The following is an 18,645-nucleotide window of genomic DNA, read 5'->3' as shown; positions in this document are numbered from 1 at the left end:
GAAGTGCATCACCGTCTGGCCCTGGAGGACCACTTCACTGCCCAGCTGTTTTAGAGCACTTCATCACTTGGCTTTTCTGGAAGTTTTTCATTGGCTTTTTTTTGGATGGCTAAAATGCCCCATTCGTACTGGAATGCATCACCACCCAGCATTGTTTGGAGCGCTCTGCACCAGGAGCCTTTTTCAGAGCTCTTCACCACTGAGATATTTTGGAGCGCTTCACCTTGGTGCTTTTTAAGAGTGCTCGATGCTGGGGCTTTTTCAGAGGCCTCCATCACGTGAGTGTTTTGGAGCTTGCCAACGCAGGGGTTTTGGGGAACACTATACATGGGGACTGTTTGGGAGCGCTGCTCCCAAAAACTTGGGAGAGTTTCACCATTTTGGTTTTTGGGTATCCTGTATTGTTTTGGTGTTTTATGGAACAGGACAACACCCAGCATTTTTTGAATTATTTACAACAGTGTCCTGGAGGAGTACATCACCTCACCGCCCAGGAAGATGGAGCACTGCGGTGGGGGAATGCTTCCACAAATGGTCCTGGAGGAGTACATCACGGGTTTGGTTTTTAGCAGCCTTTTTTTTTTTTTGAGTTGTCGCCATTACTTTCTTTTTTGTTTTTTTAGCTCAGCACCAGGGATTATTTTTTTTTTTAGAGTCCTGAATCGCCCTCCAGCGTGGCCAGCCCAGGGCTTTCCAGGAGCCCTCCAGCACGGCCAGCCCGGGGCTTTGTTGTTGCACTTAACCAGTTTTGGTTTTTGACGGTACTTTATTGATTTTGTCTTTTCTGGAAGACTATAGCAGTCTTTGATAGCTTCACCACCTACTTGGACTACTGCATCACCACTTGGGTTTTTTGAGCCGTTCACTGTGTTGTTCTTTGGCAGTCATCACTGTTTGTTTTTTCTGGCAGCTCTCCAGTCTGGGCCGTTGTAGGAGCCCTCCATCTCCTGTGTGTTTTCGAGCTCTCCACCTGCTGCTGTCCCAGAGGTCTCCAGACTGGAGCTTTTCATGGAGCTCTTCACCATTCTGGTTTTTTGGAGCCTTTACAGTGTGTGTTTTTTATGGAACACTGCAACATCCAGTGCTTTTGGAATGCATCACCTCTCGGCTCCGGAGGAGTGCTTCGCTGTATGTTATTTTGTATAAGCCCTTTATGGATATACTGTAGTATGGCATATACAGAACTTGGCTTTTTTGGAAAGGATTGCAGCGCTGCCCTGGAGAAATGTATCACCGTTTGGTTTTTTGGGAACTGTTTACTGTGAGCCCGGAGGAGTGTGTCACCGCTGTGCTGCCCTGGAGGAGTGCATTCCTCTTTGGTGTTTTGTGCCGTTCTCCGTGTTGCTTTTTGGGAGTTGTCACCGTTTGGATTTTTGGATGCTCTCCACCCTGGGCATTTTCTTGAAGCTTTAGCTGATCTCTGCCCCAGAGCTTTATTGGAACCCTCTGTCTCCTGGTTTTTTTTGAGCTCTCTGTCCTGGGGTTTGGTGGTTTGGTGGTGTTTGTTGTTGTTGTTGGTTTTGGGGTGGTTTGTTTGTTGGCTTTTTTGAGCACTTCATGGTTTGGATCTTTCGGAGCTTGCCAGCCCCAGGACTTTTTTGGCAGCCCTTCACTGTTTGGGTATTTTGGAGCGCTTCACTCCATGCCAGGGCTTTTTCAGCGGCTTCCATCCCTTGGGGTTTTGGGGAACACTCTACCCTGGGTCTGTTTGGGAGCTCTGCACCCTGGGGCTGTTTGGAGCGCTTCACCGTTTTGTTTTTGGTGCCCTTTGCAGTTTTTTCTGTTTTCTGGAATGCTGCGATGCCCTGTGGCCCTGGAGGAGCTCTTCACATTTAGATCTTCTGGAGGGCTCCATTCCCTGGCTGTTACTGGAGTTCATCACTGCGCGGCCCTCAGAGCGCATCTCTGTGTGGGCTTTTTGGCTCTTTTAAATCAGTTTCTGTAAAAGGTCCCTTAGGTTGGCAAACGATTAGGAAATACATCTATTGCATGATACAAATGGAATGTTCAGAAATGTTCTGACTTCACTGTTGTTGACATGTGAAATTGTTTGAGAACTCAAAATTGAATGCTATGGGGAAATGAGCAAGGAAAACCCCAACACCTCTTTCCCATCTGAAGAGTAGCAGTGCTGTGTGAAGTTTTAAAGACTGTTTCATACCGAAGTGCCTAAGAGCACTTTAAAAGCCCACTGGTGATTTTTGTGGTTTGGATTTGTCTCTTATCTTTGCTTTTATCTTTTTATCTTTTGTCTGTTGCCTCTAGGACTAGATATAAAGCATCAGTTTAAAACAGATGCTGCTTTGTGGCATTTCTCCTGGTCTTAGCTTGGGGTGTTTTTTGGCTCAGTTCAAAGTGTCCAGATGCCTGGAGATCGCATGCCGTAATGTGGCAAAGATCATGACCTAAAAATACAGCGTCTTTCTCCTGAGAGATAGAGAAATGCACAGACGAATCTGTTTGTCCTGGATTTCTAATGATAACGTTGAAGTGTTCTGTTTGGTCAGTCCCTTTCAAATAAGGAACTTCATGAGAGCAAAGGGAGCATATGCCCAGAAATGTAGAGGAAATGAAGTTATGGTTCGTTATGTGTGGTGGGTTCATTTTCTTGCCCGCTACTTCCCCAAGCAGCTGCCGTTGGCCACACTGAGTATTCCCAGGAGGAAATCCCTCCTGCCCTCAGTGAGCACAGCGGACGAGCCTGGGATTAGCAGGTGGCGAAATCCCGTGGCAACTGCTGTAGTGTAGGAGAAGGAAGGGCAAAGTAGCATACATCCACTAGAGAAAGGTGAGCAGGAGAAAAGGACTGCCGATGCTTAGAGGTGGCTAGTGTAACAATAGCAAATAAGCTACAACGGTAGTTTTCAGCTTTCTATAGGAAATCTCATCCAGAGTCTGCTGCCTAACAGGAAGCCATTGAGGCTGGTTAGTTTTTTTAGTCCTGGATTTTCTCTGGATTGAATGTTGACAAGTGGCTTGTGTTCAAAATCTCAGCGTACTTGCCCGCTGTCCCTGTGACACAGGTGTAGCCCAGCCAGCCCTCCCGTAAGGTTCTGCATGGGCGAGTGTGCCTCAGCCGTGCCCCTGACGAACGTACACACCAGTCTCAACACTAGCTGATGTGTGAAGGAGCCCCGTCTCCTGTGGCAGGTAGAGCTATCTGCCTGCTGCTGATCCTCCGTCAGCTCTCCCAGAGACACATCAGTCTGTGCAGCCTTAGCACATATGTTGGAGAAAGAACAGAAAATGCAGAAAATTAGCAGAATGACCTTTTTTTCCCTGCTGAGAAAGCCCTGTTGTGTGGGGCCTGCAGCCCCAAGGGAGCCAGCAGCTCGGTGCCACTCTGCCTTTGGCATCCATCCATGTCTTGTTCACAGAGGCAGATGGTAGCTGTTCAGGCTTGAGTGACACCAGGAGCTAATGCAGTGGGGTCTTGAATTCAGCATCTCCAACATGATTTGAGTGCATTTCCCTAAGGGAGTTCGGTGTTATCCTATCCTTGTTCAGCTTGCGATAAAGGCACTGTAGAATGCACATTACTGCTGTTCCTGAGAGCACCTTGGCTGGTTTTGCCTTCATTGCATACTATTGCACTGCAGCCTTAAAATCAGGGTTAGCAAGAACATTCCAATCTCCAGCCACAAGCTTTACACAAACACTGGTAGCTGATATAAATGAGCAATATCAGGGCAGAAAGTCTGGTCTTTTAAATCCTTGCTTTCTCTCTTCGTTGTCGTTTTTTGTTCAGTTGTTTTTTTTCTTTGGAATCAGTTTAAGACTTGCGTTACAGCTAAGCCAATTTCTCATCTACTGTGCCAGTCACCACACTAAGCTTTTCTGAACATCACACTATTAGCCCAATGGAGTTACTTTAAAATCACGTTTGCAGTCATTGGAATTTCTACTTAATTGGACTAGTACGGGGCAAATCTTTTCTTGTGTTTTCTCTTGCTCTCTTTACCAAAAAAAAGGGTTTACAGCATAGCTCTGCTCTGGAAAGATTAGCAGCTATAGCTAAACACTGAGAAAAGCTATTGGATGGTGTGTGCTTTTTTTTCAAAATAAAGAGCATGCACAAGTTCAAAAAAAATTTTATAGACGTAATAGGAAGATGAGTAAGAACATAAATTAAGGTGGAATTTCTCTCTGTCTTTTACGCTTGTTGTGCCTCTTCTCTTTGCCTCTTTGTGGATACAGCAGCACTGATGAATTACTGCAGGGAGACTTGGACCTTAAAGAAAACACAACACACACAAAAAATGATGTTAATTTAAAACAGTCACTCTCCCCAGTCTTCTTCCTCCCAAATTTGGTGTGTGTGGGTTTTTTTCCTCTCCATATGCTCTGCAGCTACATGCACTGCAAATCATTTTTGTTGCGGTGAGATGCAAAAAGAGCAAGTCTTAATAGCTACAGGGCACTATCAAACATCAAAAAAACCATGATTTAGCCCAACGACAGTAAAGCTCAATTTTAAAATGTCAGTTCAGTCTATTTAACTTCACTACTTATTTGGCAAGTCATCCAGGATGCAAAATACTTGTACGGCAATCCTACCTAGGGGGCTATTTAATCACCATTTCTAGCCAGATGTCCTAGCAACATTTGGCACATACCTCTAGCTCGAACCAAGGATAGTGACCACATTTCAAGAAAAGTCACATCTAGTAATAGGACTCAATGCCGTTACTCTAGGGAAGATACTGACAGCATTACTAATAGACTCCTGCCCAGGTGACTTTTGGGGATAGAAAACATCAGCTACCCTGCGTTTTTTCTTCACAACTTTTTCTTTTATTATTTTTTAAAGAAGAACCATTTCACGTAATTCCACATATGTTTGTTAGCATCATCCCTCCTCTCAAACTCCTTCATCAATTTAAGATTTCCTTACAAACAAGTCTGATCTTTTAATTCCTAAGAAATATTGAACGATGACAAGAAAATACTAGTGAAAGCCTCCAGTCTGCAGTCCAGGTGAAAATCTATCCGTCTATCCCCGTGAGAGAGACAAAAGAGGAAATGAAGACAATTTGTCTTGCATGTCTCCTCTGAAGAGCTTTGAAGTAATGGTGCAAATCAGAGTAGGGAGATGCAGAAAATCCAGCAACTACAACTCTCCAGTTTCTGGCCTCCTCACAGCTCTCAGGAGGTGAAGGATGTCATTACAGAGAAGCTTTAGTAAAAGACACATCTGCTCCTTAACAACTGCTGCAACATTATAACTGTTGGGCCACTGTAATCTCTGCCGTATTTGAGCGAGTAACCTCCATATGGAAGTCCTGCCGCTGCTAATCCCCTGAATCATCCAATCCATCTAACGATAGAGAGGTGGAGTGGAACTCCTCCTGATTCTTCTGGACAATCCGCTTCTCCATTATGGACATGTAAAGTAGTTACCTGGAAAACGAATGCCTACGCTCCTTTTGAATCTCATTCTATTCCATCAATTCCTTAGCAAAATCATTTGTAACCTCATCAAGTTTGGACTTGTAACTGTTAAAATAACTTTGACATTTACTACAATTTTAGTTTTACCTTTATTACAAAAAGACATCAAGAAACAAAACATGGCCAGTCTGAGAAAAGGTATACTGCGTGCAAATGCCAAAGGTCCTCTTTAAGCAAAACCAGTTTAGAATTCCTGCAAGTTTTAGGGAAAGTTTTAGAATTTACGTTTGTCTTGGTTTAGTTTTGGATGTTTATCATCTGCAATGAGAAAGCATATTGGAAAAAAACAAACTGTCATTTTTGCTTATGTCAGATGCACTTTGGTGTAACTGCAGTCTGATATGCTACCGAGATACAACAATGAAAACCAACGCAACGTCATTGAGCCAAATCCTTACTGCTCTTTAAGTCTCCGTCGTTCTCTGTAAAACCCCTCTCTAGACAAAGGAGGTGTGTGTGTCGTTTGGGTGGCATTTGAATGAGCTGTTGGTACCCAAGCTGATGACGTGTTTGCAGGAGCTGGGGGATGTCCTGGAAAGGGGACAGTGTACCCAGCAGACGGAGGCTGACCAGATGGAAACTGAGGAGTAAAGGGTGGTGGTGGTACCCCGGTGGAAGAGAAGTGCCTGGGGAGGTGGATGATACAAGGGACGTGGAGGCACAGGCACAAAGACGGGTGTTGATGCTGGCAGTGTTGGGGCCTGAGTCCTTTGGGTACCTTCACTGTGCAGGCGTCCTTGGTTTGAACTTCTAAAGAAACCCCAACACATGCTGTCACTGTTACACTCTGCCCTGATTTGAACGAGGAACCCGAATGAAGCGGGAGCATGGTGACGAGCACTTCTTGTTCTCAACTTAGGCATTTCTCTCCCTACTTTCTCTTCATTGGAGACGACACTTGTTCCTTGGTCCTCATACTTGCCTTCCCCATCCTCACCCCCAACAGTTCCCTCACTCTTCTCTCCTATACTCAGTTTTGCAACTGTGGATGGAGGCTGCCCACACTTCAAAGAGACTCCCATCTCCCATGGGCCCAGTGCCCACCGCTCCTCTGCCACTCCTGGATGCACGTGATACTTCACACTTCTGGTCTTCAAAGCACTGCACAGATATCAACTCATCTTCTCTCAAACTTCTTTTAACTTCCACATACGTTTCCTACGTTGTTGCCACATGACGATGTATTTGGCCTGTTCTTGTCCCTGAACTGTTATTTTCTTGCTTACTGAACTGGAGATTTTAGACAATCTGTGGGATGGATCCTGGTCTTTGTTTCAATTTATCTTTAAGATTTTATAAACCCAATGCACCCTTACAATCTATCTATAAAAAAACCGAAGGACTAACTTGACACGGCAGTAATAGATAAAAGAGACTCCTCTCTCTCCAACTGAGAGAAAGCAGCTTGGTTGTGTGAGATGACTAAATTGAAGAAATTCAAAATGGTGATACAATAACAGCATTGACTTTTCCAATAATTTTCTCCATCAGTATCAACTAAGTTGTTAAAGAGAGAATGTCGGAGGCTGATTTCTATTGGGAGATCAATTTCTTCAGCCCTATTCAGCCAGTAATCAAAAGAGTGGCTTTCCATCTGATCCTTTAAGGATATTTAATTTTTCTATGCAACGATGATCTCCTCAAAAAGTGTTCATTTTCCAGAGTTCTCTTTTCAATCATGTACTGGCGTTTTAGTTTAAATAATCTTACTGCAAGCACAGATCCCCCTTGTTAAAGGCAATTCAAATTAAGCCATTTAGAAAGTAATTAGCACTTGTATTCTTCACAACTATCTGTGCATACTTATGTCACTATAAATCAGCTGTTGTGTGAGTTAGGTGTTACGACCTCCTTTCACAGGTTACAAGTAGGAGTATATTGAATTTCTGTAGAATACTTACCGTTCCCAGCCTGGTCTGCCACCTGCTGAGCGAACTGCCCTGGCTGTCATTGGGTGACCTTTTGGAGTGGGGAGAGGAAAACCAAAAAAAATCCCATTCAGTTTATCTGAAGATAATTCTTTCAAGTAATTCTAAAGTTCTAGTCACTTACCCGTTGAGGGTATTGATTGTCCTTGAGGGCCCACAAGACTTGGCAACGCTGGTTGTCTTTGTGCAGGAACCTGAGAGCCGTTGTAAATAAATGCAAACAGTTGGAAAATGAGCTCTACTAAACCACAAGAATCACAGCATACGTTGAAATGAAATTTACCTTCTCTTCCAACAAAGTGCTGATTGACGGAGAGGAAGATGTGGATTGTCGAGCGGCAGTCACCAGAGCAGCAGGAGGTGTAACAGGCATCATCTGCTTCTGCTGGTGCTGCTGAATCTGCATGACGGAGCCTTTTTGTGTAGCCAGTTCCATTTCTGAAGTTGGTTACAGCCTGGAGGCAGAAAAGAATTCGCGAAAAGGTAATATGAAACTTCAGTAGATACATGAACAAAGGCCTCCACAGAGTAAAAGTACTTGTGTATTTCTGTACAGATGTATCAACGCATCACTTTAAACACTGATGTTAATGATTGGTAACTCAGAGTGTCTGTACTCAAAGTACTTCAGTGTTAACACGAAATTTGAAAGTGAGCAATCATGTTAAACAAAAGTGTCATCTGAATTTACCAGGTTGCCTCTAAAGAGTTGTCAGCTTCTGTAACAACAGATAATGCATTTGAAAAGTAAATGTAGCCTTATTCAATTTAGCCTTGCTTAAGGCTAAATAAATAATAATAAAAATATTTATTAATTAAAAATATTAAAATAAAAATAAAATTTACATTCACGTCCAACAAAGTGCTGATTGACAGAGAGGAAGATGTGGATTGTTCGGTGGCAGTCACCAGAGCAGCAGGAGGTGTAACAGTCATCATCATTTCTTTATTTATTAATATTTAATTTTTATTAATTAATATTTTCTTCCCTTTCAGCGTCTTACAAAGAGACTTTTCTTACAAACAGTTTACTTAAAAGTCATCGTGTTACCTTGCGGAGGGCCTTGTTGGCAATTAAAGCGTCAGGAGAAACATCTGTCTGATGACACTGTTGGGCATGTGTGTTCCTCCGATTCCAGTAATGCTGTTCTAATACCTGTGAATAATTAGAATGATCAAAATAGTTTTTAGCCAAACTAAGGAAATTTGGGGGGTTCTAATCAATTATAAAAAGACGTATGTCGTTAATGGGTGAATATGGTCTTGAATTGAGAGCATGAAGCTATAGATGTTGAATAGCGTAAAAAATTTCTAGTATGCAGCAAATAACTGTACAGTTTTATGTTCACTATTGTAACATTTGAAGCTGTCGAGTAGACTGTATCTTGGTGTTTCGACTCCGTCATCTTTCCAGTGTCTGGTACAGTGAGAAGTCACCAACCTCAAGGTTAATGAACAAAACCCACATCAAAAAGCCATTAGTAGGTTTGAGTTCTGAAGGTTTTAAGCAGCTCTCCCGTGGAGAAGAATGCGCATTAAATGCCTAAATATCTGTTTGTTGCAGACTGCAGTAAGTGACCAGAGTTGCCTATATCATTTTGTATGAGAGAAAGGGCTGCGGACAAACTAAATGCATTCAAGATCTAATACTGTAATCACCTGCACAATTATGCACTCGTCTCACATTCATCCTTCTGCATGTAAAGAGGATTTAACTAGATGCATAAAGAAGCTTTCTGCCTTTTTTTTTTTTTTTTTTCCTTTACAGGATCAGAGTCCTTTCCTATTCAGGGTGTACTTAAGTATTACATAGAACTGATAACGAAGTAATTTTGTGATCTCCTATTTCTGCTTTCAGAAGATCAGACGTGATGTTTGGAATTAACCAACATGGGAGTAGCACTTACATTCATCACAATAGCTGTTTCCACAGCAGGGAATAATCGCGGCATCAGTCCGTATATCTTTACAAATGAGACATAACAATTCATCTGGGATAGGATCATCTGAGGAGGAGGAGGGCTGCTCTGGTAAAAAGGGACGCTTTTCCCTCTTTCCTCTTGCATACGCTTCCCTGGAGGGTGGGATGGGGGGAAGGAAGAAGAAAAGAGTTAAAGATGGGCAAAGGGAAACTTTTCCAAGCTTTGTATTTTATCAAAGGAAGAGAATAGATGGAATTCTTCTAACTCCACATTAGCTTTCCTAAATCATAGGCATTTAGTTTAAACTACTTTTCTATAGGCACGACCCCAGAAGAGGGAGGGTGGAACAATTTTCCTTCTGCAGAACTCTCCCATTCATTGGATCAACTAAGAAATTAGCTCAGACTAGAAAAGCCATTTTTTGACAGCTAGAAATCAGGTGAAATGCATCCCACCTCTCCTTTGCCAGAGGGTAAACGTAAAGCGCAGGCTCAGGATAAAGTTAGTCTCTGAGTAATGACATTTTATGAATGAAAGAAGTCTATGTTCCAGCTTCTAGAAAGGGAGATCCATGGCTGAAAAACACAAGTGCTGCCAAGTGCATTTTAAAACAGCCACTCTTGTCAGCGCACAATTGTATTTTCTTAGTTTGTAGCAACGGGAAAACTTCAGTCTGTTTGACACGTGGGATTTGATACAAGTTAGAGGGGAGGAAATCTCTGTCCAACAGCTATTTGCTAAATTTTGCAAGAAGCCTTTGCTATGTCAAACAGAAGCAAAATGAGCTTTCAAAGAGAATGACTCCACCTTAAACACTGCTGAAATCTGTTGCAGAAATACTGATTCTTAGCATACCACGAGTTCAGCCAACTTCCCGGGGCATGAAGAGTGGGACCACTCTATTTTAATATGAGGAAGTATCACAGATTTTAAGGCTAAGATACAATGACAATGCTTCCTTCCCCGTAACTACGGATGCCAGCCAACTTGGTTCTGTTGCCACTCAGACCTTTAGGCATGGTTTCTCTTGTTCAGTGCTTGGTCAGTCCAATTCATTCCATACTTACGCATTAATAATTGGTATTGCATATTTTCCAGTGTTTGTCAGCATAGCGCCCTTTGTATTGGGATCTTTCACCTCCCTCATGAAACTCCTTGGAATTCCTGTGCTCTTTTTAATTCTGGGAAGAGGCTCAAAATGTTTGTCCTGTGAAGAGAAAGTAAATGCAGAGATCTCTCATCTTAGGACCCCCACTCAAAATGACATTTCAATGGTTATTTTAAGTAGCGTAAGCCTTTAATCCTCTCCTTGTACCTAGCGTAAGGGTTGCTCGACTGAAATACTTATTTTCCTAAATGACTATAGCCAGGATGTTCAAAAGGCTTGAGCAGTGTTTTGAACTCAATCAACATTCTTTGGCTTGCCTTCAGGTTCCTGAATGGTGAAATATCTCTGAGCTCACCACCCACTCAGGGAAGAGGCACAAACCCGCTCCTCCTCCAAAGCGCAGTTCAGGTGAGAGCTTAATTCAGGGCTCTCGATCAGTCACCGGGGAAACTTACAGTCACCATCGAGATACCAAGGTTGAGTTCTTACCTCCTGCATATACATTCAGTGACTAACCTTAAATGGCAGCAATACTAAACCAGAGACTTGTGCAATTAAAACACAGAAATATTCGACAGATAGGGTCAACAGAAACATCTTGGTTTTATACAAAATACTAAAAACTGTGAACTGTCATTAAAAAGAGTTAAAACCAGAAAAATTTCCAGTAATAGTGAAATATCTAAAAATATGCGTATCTTTCTTCCCAGAGAAAGATCTATGAATCTGTTTAATCTCTGTGACCTAAAACAAAGGACATTTTACATTGATAATTCCAGGTTTCCCTTGCATTTTGAAGGGCTTTGCAACATTGCCATATAACCTCTGTATTTCACCCCAAGAGAAACAAAAAAGAGAAACTATGAGTATTCGTGCATTTGTTACGTAACTGCCAAGGTAAAAAACCTCAAAACTCCGTCAGGCCAGAAGTCCCCCACAATCTTACCCCATTCGTTGGGCAGTCCTTTATGTAGTGGCCAGGTTTCCCACAACGAAAGCAAATATATGATGGTGGAGGTGGACCCAAGGGTTTCTTCACGTAACTGAAAGGTTTGGGGAGGGAAAAAAAAAGGTATGTATGTGTCTCTCTTGTTGAAACCAACATCTCTGCATTTTTTCAGTAATCTTCAAGGAACAGATTTGACATTATCAGAACTTACTTGATTGGATCATATTCCTGGCAAGACTGTACCATCATAGCTTTTATTTTATCTTCTTCGGAAGCGTTGGCTTCAGCCAGATCCGCAGTCTGCGTAACAGGTAATGATTTGACACACACGTTAGGAACACATTGAAGCACACACAGCCAAAGACACCACCACTCATCCCATGCTGTACAGAGCAGCACAACGCTAGCGGAGGTTGCAGGAGAACAGCTGCTTGTATAAAATACAGTTATCCTGGAGATGTTCTGGGGAGTCCTTACGCCATGACAGGGTGTTTACGTGCCTGTCAACCTACTTGAAAATAGCGTTCCTGAGCACTCAAACCTTTAGACTCGGCTGTACCTTACATAAAGGCTTGTGTAACCAATCCAATTTTGTCCCACGTGGACTGAAGCTATCTGGAGAAAACATTATACCATCTAGTATTTTTAAGCTGATTTTTAAGCTCCAGACTATTTGAATAAGAAGATACCCACTGTACATTTAATTGAGAAAGATGTATGCAAGTATCATTATTTACATTTTACAGCACTAAAAGGACATACAACTTAAGAGTCAGGGCAGTTGGTTTTGCTTGCTGAAATTGAGCTTCAAAGACAGAAGCATTAAAAGGAATCCAACTTCTCTCAATCCCTCAGCAAGATAAAAGATTCTTTTCAGTAGAAATTTGACCATCATGTGCTGCAGGGAGTCCAAACTGCATGTTCCCCCCCACTCACTTCTTCATATGAAGTGATTTAACTACAGTAAGAAAAAAAAAATGCAGGTTTTTTTCCAGCTGACTGTTCTTTTTAACATACAATTTGTAATATAAGCCTTCTGCAGAATTATATCTTCAAATTATTGAAGTCAGCTGATTTATTTTTTTTTAATAGTATTTGCTCAAAAGTTTTTATTACGCACGATTCCAGATACAAGCAGGGTCTAAGGGAGTGACTGTAAATGATGTGGACCTTCAAGCACCTCTCATTCAGATCAGCCACTTGTGTTTGGTTTTATATGCATTCATTCACAAAAGCATCCAACTAGTTTCTACAGTTTATTAAATGGTTCTTCCATACGCACAGTTTTTTCTCAACAGTAACATAATCCAGTCTGACATCTATGAAATCACTTCCGTTAACATTTACAGAAGACTTTACAGATAATTGACTAATTTGTTTGAATCCCAACATTTTACAAAACACATCCTCAAACCACAAAACATTACTAGGAATAGAACAAAATTCAAATATGGCATTTAATACATAGGAATGATAAACCAGAAAACTTTTTACAACACATCGCCTCCATGCTAGCCAGTCTGCACTAAAGAGGTTAGAGTAGCAGTTTTGAGCTGCTTTCTGTCATGTTCCTGTATTTTTCTGAAATGCTTAAATTTTCTCAAAAGCTTAGATGTGTAGACCACTTGGACAGTTTTTCCCATTTTAGAGTAAAACTTCACATGAGTTTACAGAACCAAGCACACGTGTAGGGACAGCACTAATGGAGACCAATTTCTTTTGGTGGCTACCTTCCAATCTAATTTTTTTTTTTTTTCCCCCCAAAGGTACACAATTTAATTTCTGCAGTGAGAGGGGTGAGAAGTTACCAGTGGGAAGAGATTTCTCTTCCTTGGAAATGAACTCCAGCCTTTATTTTGAGAAGAACGAACTAGCTCCTCTGTGTGAGGCCCTGCCTTCTCTAATTTGTGTAACTTTAAAGACTAGAAATTTAATTGGCTAGCGCTACGCCTTCACACAAAGTGCAATGGCTAGTGCTTTCTCAGAGAAAGTTACACGTTGTTGAGGAAAGGCGGCAGGCAGTTCCACAGGAAAACAGGGCATTACCACACTTTCAGAAGGTCACGACTGCTAATATGCCACACGTGCACATTGGTATATTCCTACAAGCAATTAGGTACGTTTACACAACTTACACAGCCTGCGTTCAACCAAATCAGATTGTGTTATTCCCTGTACATACACTACAGTTTATGAAATTGTGAAGCATTCAAAGAATGGACCTATAACTACAATGACTAGCAATTCAGAAATAGCCATGCACTTGTCCATGTGACAGAAACGCTTCTCTTCTGGCCGTTGCAAATCCCCCTGAAACATCCCTAACTTACAGGCAATTAAATTCTTCTGTGAAAATTGTGTTAGTTTCCAATGCAAAATTAACCAAACCTAGGGAAAATGGTAAACAGCTCCTGACGTGCCTCTTCTTTGTGTCTTGAAGGTGAGTAATTTGCAACATCATGTTGGGGCTGATAAGGTGCTCCCCTTCTATCTTCCCACACGGGGAACTACTTGTTACAGAATAGGATCAAAGTATACAGACATTTTAAAGTCAAAATAAATACTTCAAAATTACTAAAAATTATATTAACATTTTGTTCACATGCCAACAGCTATCCAGCTATAGATCACAGTCTAAGATTTAAAAATATGAAGCAAATACATTTTTGTATTATTTGACAAGAATTTATATGTACCTTAATAAGCTGGGCCAGAGAAGTAGATGCAGAAGACTCATCAACCTGTTCACAAAAAATTAAGGACATATTCAAGTTCTACACTCAAAACACAGCAATAGTTAACCTCTCCTGTAGTCTGAAAGTTTGCACTATATCCTCTGAGTGTCACTGAAAGAGATATTTCCAAGCTACTGTGATTTGGTTTTGCTCAAAACAGAGTCCAAACCTATGACAGCTTCAGAGTGCCTCCGTGGTTAACGAAAAGACACTGTAATACCCCGACCCGCTGGAGATCGACAAGGCTCTAACCTTGTGCCACAATTTGTACTCTGGCTTTCAGATATTTTCATTCGCAGACAAACTATTAACTGCTTCATCAGATAAAGTGGAGAGATCAAATGCAGAACTTGAGAATACCACTTTGTGTAGCAACAATATTTATATTCATGGCAATCTATCAAACACATTTATAGACCCAGAGGGGCCCAAACAATTTCACTTCAATTATACAGTTTTAGGAACAAATGCCCAAGTAGTTAAGGACATGGAAAAGAATCATTTGGCTGCACAGAACTGCCCTCAAAATGTATGGGCTATGTTGGGTGTGGTATTTGCTTGACACCCCCCCCCCCCCATTTTTTGCCACTTAGGAAAAAAACATTTAAAAACAAAAGCTAAGTGATACAATGTGAAAATGGCAAAAGGTACACTCCAAACAATGTTTGTGGCAAGAAACAAAAAGCACACAACAAGCTATACAAACATGCATATGACTAGGTGTAGGCAGACCGATATGGAACAGGGCACCACGTTCAGTTGTGCAAACCTTGAACCTACAGGATCTCAGAATGATCCTACAATATCTGTGCCACACAAAGTCATTCAGGAAATAATCTAACATACTCAATATGCATCACTAGGCACCAATGCCAATATTCACATGGGAACCATGCAAAAGGTGGCGTTACTCAGTTTTTACTGTGCTGAACCAAATACACTCTATTTACAACATATACTATGTTTGACTGGAAAATAGATTAAGTTAATGTTTGGAAAACTAATACAAGGCTACATTGTTTAGAATTAAGTGCAGTGTGTAGAAAAAAGTGTGAAATTGTGGTTTTACATACTGCTTTTGATGTTCCACTCCCTGGCTCAGTTCGGCTTCTAGAAGAAGAAATAAAGGTGATCAGAACTTCAAGTAAAGCACTCGCAGCCAACATAAAGCAGTGAAAACAGATTATAAAACCTGAACATCAACACATTATGTTCTGAGAGTCTACTGAATGTGGAAATTTATTCATGTACATAAACTGTTCCCTCTTGGTACCTTCAGTGCAACTAAAAAAACCCCTTCAAAATCCCATGTCTACTTTGTCACCAGTTACTCTAAGACTTACGGATATAGACCACAACAGTGAAAGTGGAAGTCCTCAGATATTTGGTCTCTGCTACGTATCAAAAATATGAAGTCAGTACTACAGTTTTGTGGTCTTAAATAATCAACCATCAAACTACAAAGGTAACTTTAGCCCATCTGTATTTCCCTAGTATCACAAATAGCTACCAGATCGAGTACTCTAGTTCCTAAGAAAGAACGGGGATAGTCCAGACACTTTGAAGTGCAAGTTTACTTAAGTGAAAAAAATCAGTCATCTGACAAAGAAATAACAACACTGTCAGCAACACAGCCTTTAGAAGAATGCTGCTTTGTGGAAGCCCAAGCACGGTGTTCAGACGTCTACCATACTTAGCCATTAAAGTGCTAAGTGGGGGGGGGGGAAGTCTTAATTGCCAGAATTTGCTTTTAAGGTAATCTTGAAAATGCTACAATGTTCTAGGAAATACTGATTACATTTGAAAACTTGCTGAGATTCCACATACTCATTGATCTGTATCTGCATGCTGCTCATCATGGATCAGACATGCAACCATTGATATCGTTACAAACAATTCATGCATCATCCAAAGTGTCCCATGAGCGGAGGCAATTCAAAGGCTGCTGTGGAACTGATCTACAAAGAGAAAGGCTCATGCTTCCTGCCACTGCTAGACCACCACCGAGGCTCGCAATTACAGCCACGGACCTCCTGAAGATGAGGATGTAGAAGGAACCCCTTTAGATTACCACATAGTGGTTTCTTCATCCGTTTACCCGAAGAACATACTACAAGGCGATTAACACGTTTTTGAAGGCCTCGCCACCATTACAGCATGCATTCATCATTCCCAAACATTAACTGCTCTACCAGTTGTTTCTGCAATTTTTCCAGCTGAAGGAACAGAGACCTAATCCGCCTGGCTAATTTTCAATGAACAGCAGTGCCATCCTTTCGTTATCCTCACACACAGGTATCCATTTGATCTTTGATGCTAGCAGCATCGATCCTGTCATTTCAGGGCAGCACTGCAATACCAGGAGAGGATGCCACCCACCAGAAATGGAGGATGCATTGACAAGGTATGTTTAAGCATACATATTTAAATTAACCCCCAAACACAGCCATGTTTATAAGCACAATGCTGTGGTGTCCAGAATTACTAGGCAGTGCCTGAAAGCACTTCAACAACTACTGCAGTTTACACGCAGAGCCACATAAATTCAGGGGATTTTGATTTTGCTTGCAAATGCTTCATGGGTACTAGGACGCTGCTGCACTGTTTGTCCCAGACACACTGTAACTCATCAGTCTACTTTATTTTTTGACAACCAACGTTACAAATACGTGGCAAACCCACAAGCTAATAAAATCGACTAATTGTGGGGAGAGGTGTAACTTTCAGAAGGCTGGAAAACACGACCACTCAAACAATGCTAATGTAGCTGATATAGAACTGGGCTCTATGAATACATAAGTGGCAGTAATATTCCTGTAGTCAGGAGAGTATTTGAATAGCTGGAATTTTAATCAATACCCCTGTTTCTCTGTCCTCCGGAAATCTTGGGAATACAGAATTAAACATGGAGCACAGATATCAGCTCAGGGTAAAAACAGACGTAGAAAGATAACTACTAACATTTGGTAACATGCTAAACTGCTTACTGAGTTTCAAGTTTGGAAAGGATGAAGTAGTATTATATGAACTATTCCCTCATCACGCTCGCACAAAAAGCAATACACTTTAGGATGTTGTTGTTCTCCTCTTGCCTGAAGTGGACACGGCCTTTAGGAAACTAAAAGGAAACTTGTTTGCGTGGTTCACCAGCTGGCCACCCTTGGTCCTTCCTGTACGGCTAGTATGCAAAACCCCCGGATTTGGGGCATAAGAACACCTGCCCTATCCCCCCCTCCAAACACAAGAAATAGTCAAACACCGAGAATCAGACTCTTCTGAGATGGGAACAAATTATAATTTTACACTACAACGTGTATCTGTCTTTACTATAAAAGCAATGAAAGCAAACCCATGTAATAAGGAATCTCTCCACGTAGAGGAAACAGGATCTACACCTTGGCTCTCTGAACAAACCCAAGAGGATCATCCTAAAAGTTACCATGGTTGGAATTGGAACCCCACGTCCCAGAAGGCCTAAAAATCTAAGTCTACTTTGGGACAGATAGATGAAAATCTACCCATGACAACAAAAATTAGCAGCAGCTTTAACAAGAAAGATACAATCGGAATGCCTCTGTAAACTAGTATCCTTTAAAAAGTTAACTCGCTGAAACCCCTAACAAAGAAGCCAATGCTTTATGGATACTTACAGAACATGTCTTTTGCTGGTAGCTTTAGCTCCTCCAGCAGGGATTCTTCTCACAATCACCGATGAGCTCTTCGGAATCAGGGCATTCTCATCTGTGTATTCTGAAAACAACAGAAACACAGAAAAAACACAGCAGTCAGTTTGTAAGAAGGGATGCTAATATGTAATTACACAGCACTTCAGAAGCCCTTGACAGATGTAAGAGCACAATTTTATATGTAACATCGCGCTTTTACCGTCTCAACACACTAGCAGTACCTTTGAAGAATGTTTGATAATCAAACAGAAGCAGCAAACTCTTTTCCACTTTTTTAATGCTGTTTGAATGCCAAGAGCAAAATAGCCTGAAAGGGCTCTAAAGGAGAGTCTGCACGAGGTTCTCTCCCGATCGAGCTTAAGTTGCTTTTACTTCTGTTAGGCTACAAAACTAATGGATCCCTGGAGAAGAACAAACCCCAGCAAGTCTCACCTGCATCAGCCAGATTCTCAAGTCTGACTAGCTTGCCCTGCAACAAACCAGGCACCGGGCTACAGCGTGAAAACTCTGCACCATTGCTTTCATAGCGGCTCACTAAAAACGAGTCACCTCTGCTGCTCGTGCTCAAGACTGACAGAACATTGAAGAGACCCTGCCATCTCTGCTGATTTCTTGGAGCTTAATCCATCAGCAGCCACACTTCTCAGCTGCTCAGTGCTTTACATTGAAATGGCAACAAAACTGGCAGTGCTAGAATTTGGATCACAGAAATTTTGGGGCAGCAGCATCCCCGTCACCAGCTGCTGTCCCCAGCCGTAGGCAGGGGGAGAGGGAGCAGCCCCGGGGGGGAGCTGCACCTCAGAGGGGAGCTGCACCCCAGGGGGGAGCTGCACCCCAGAAGGCAGCTGCACCCCAGAAGGGAGCCG

The 18,645-nt window shown here is 41.9% G+C and overlaps 1 protein-coding gene and 2 long non-coding RNA genes across 4 annotated transcripts in view; 1 reads left to right on the top strand and 2 right to left on the bottom strand.

Annotated features, from left to right (window-relative positions):
- Positions 1 to 18,645, top strand: part of LOC142599783 (E3 ubiquitin-protein ligase RBBP6-like) — a 172,835-nt gene that overhangs the window by 16,748 nt on the left and 137,442 nt on the right. The window lies entirely within an intron of this gene.
- LOC142599787 (uncharacterized) overlaps positions 1 to 18,645 on the bottom strand; it is a 90,365-nt gene that overhangs the window by 29,717 nt on the left and 42,003 nt on the right. The gene's annotated exons all lie outside the window — the stretch shown is intronic.
- On the bottom strand, positions 11,355 to 15,200 carry LOC142599798 (uncharacterized). 2 transcript variants are annotated; one of them, XR_012833256.1, is made up of 4 exons: positions 15,167 to 15,200; positions 14,055 to 14,099; positions 11,570 to 11,658; positions 11,355 to 11,452 (listed from the first exon to the last, which is right to left on the bottom strand). It is a non-coding gene; the product is annotated as an uncharacterized LOC142599798 (long non-coding RNA). The 2 variants fall into 2 exon arrangements; XR_012833255.1 differs by lacking the exons at positions 11,355 to 11,452; positions 11,570 to 11,658 and adding an exon at positions 13,776 to 13,865.

This window comes from Balearica regulorum, unplaced genomic scaffold (assembly GCF_011004875.1).
Source record: "Balearica regulorum gibbericeps isolate bBalReg1 unplaced genomic scaffold, bBalReg1.pri scaffold_34_arrow_ctg1, whole genome shotgun sequence".
NCBI classification, from domain to species: Eukaryota; Metazoa; Chordata; class Aves; order Gruiformes; family Gruidae; genus Balearica; species Balearica regulorum.
The sequence above is the reverse complement of the archived record's forward strand: the minus strand, read 5'-3'. Positions and strand labels throughout refer to the sequence as shown.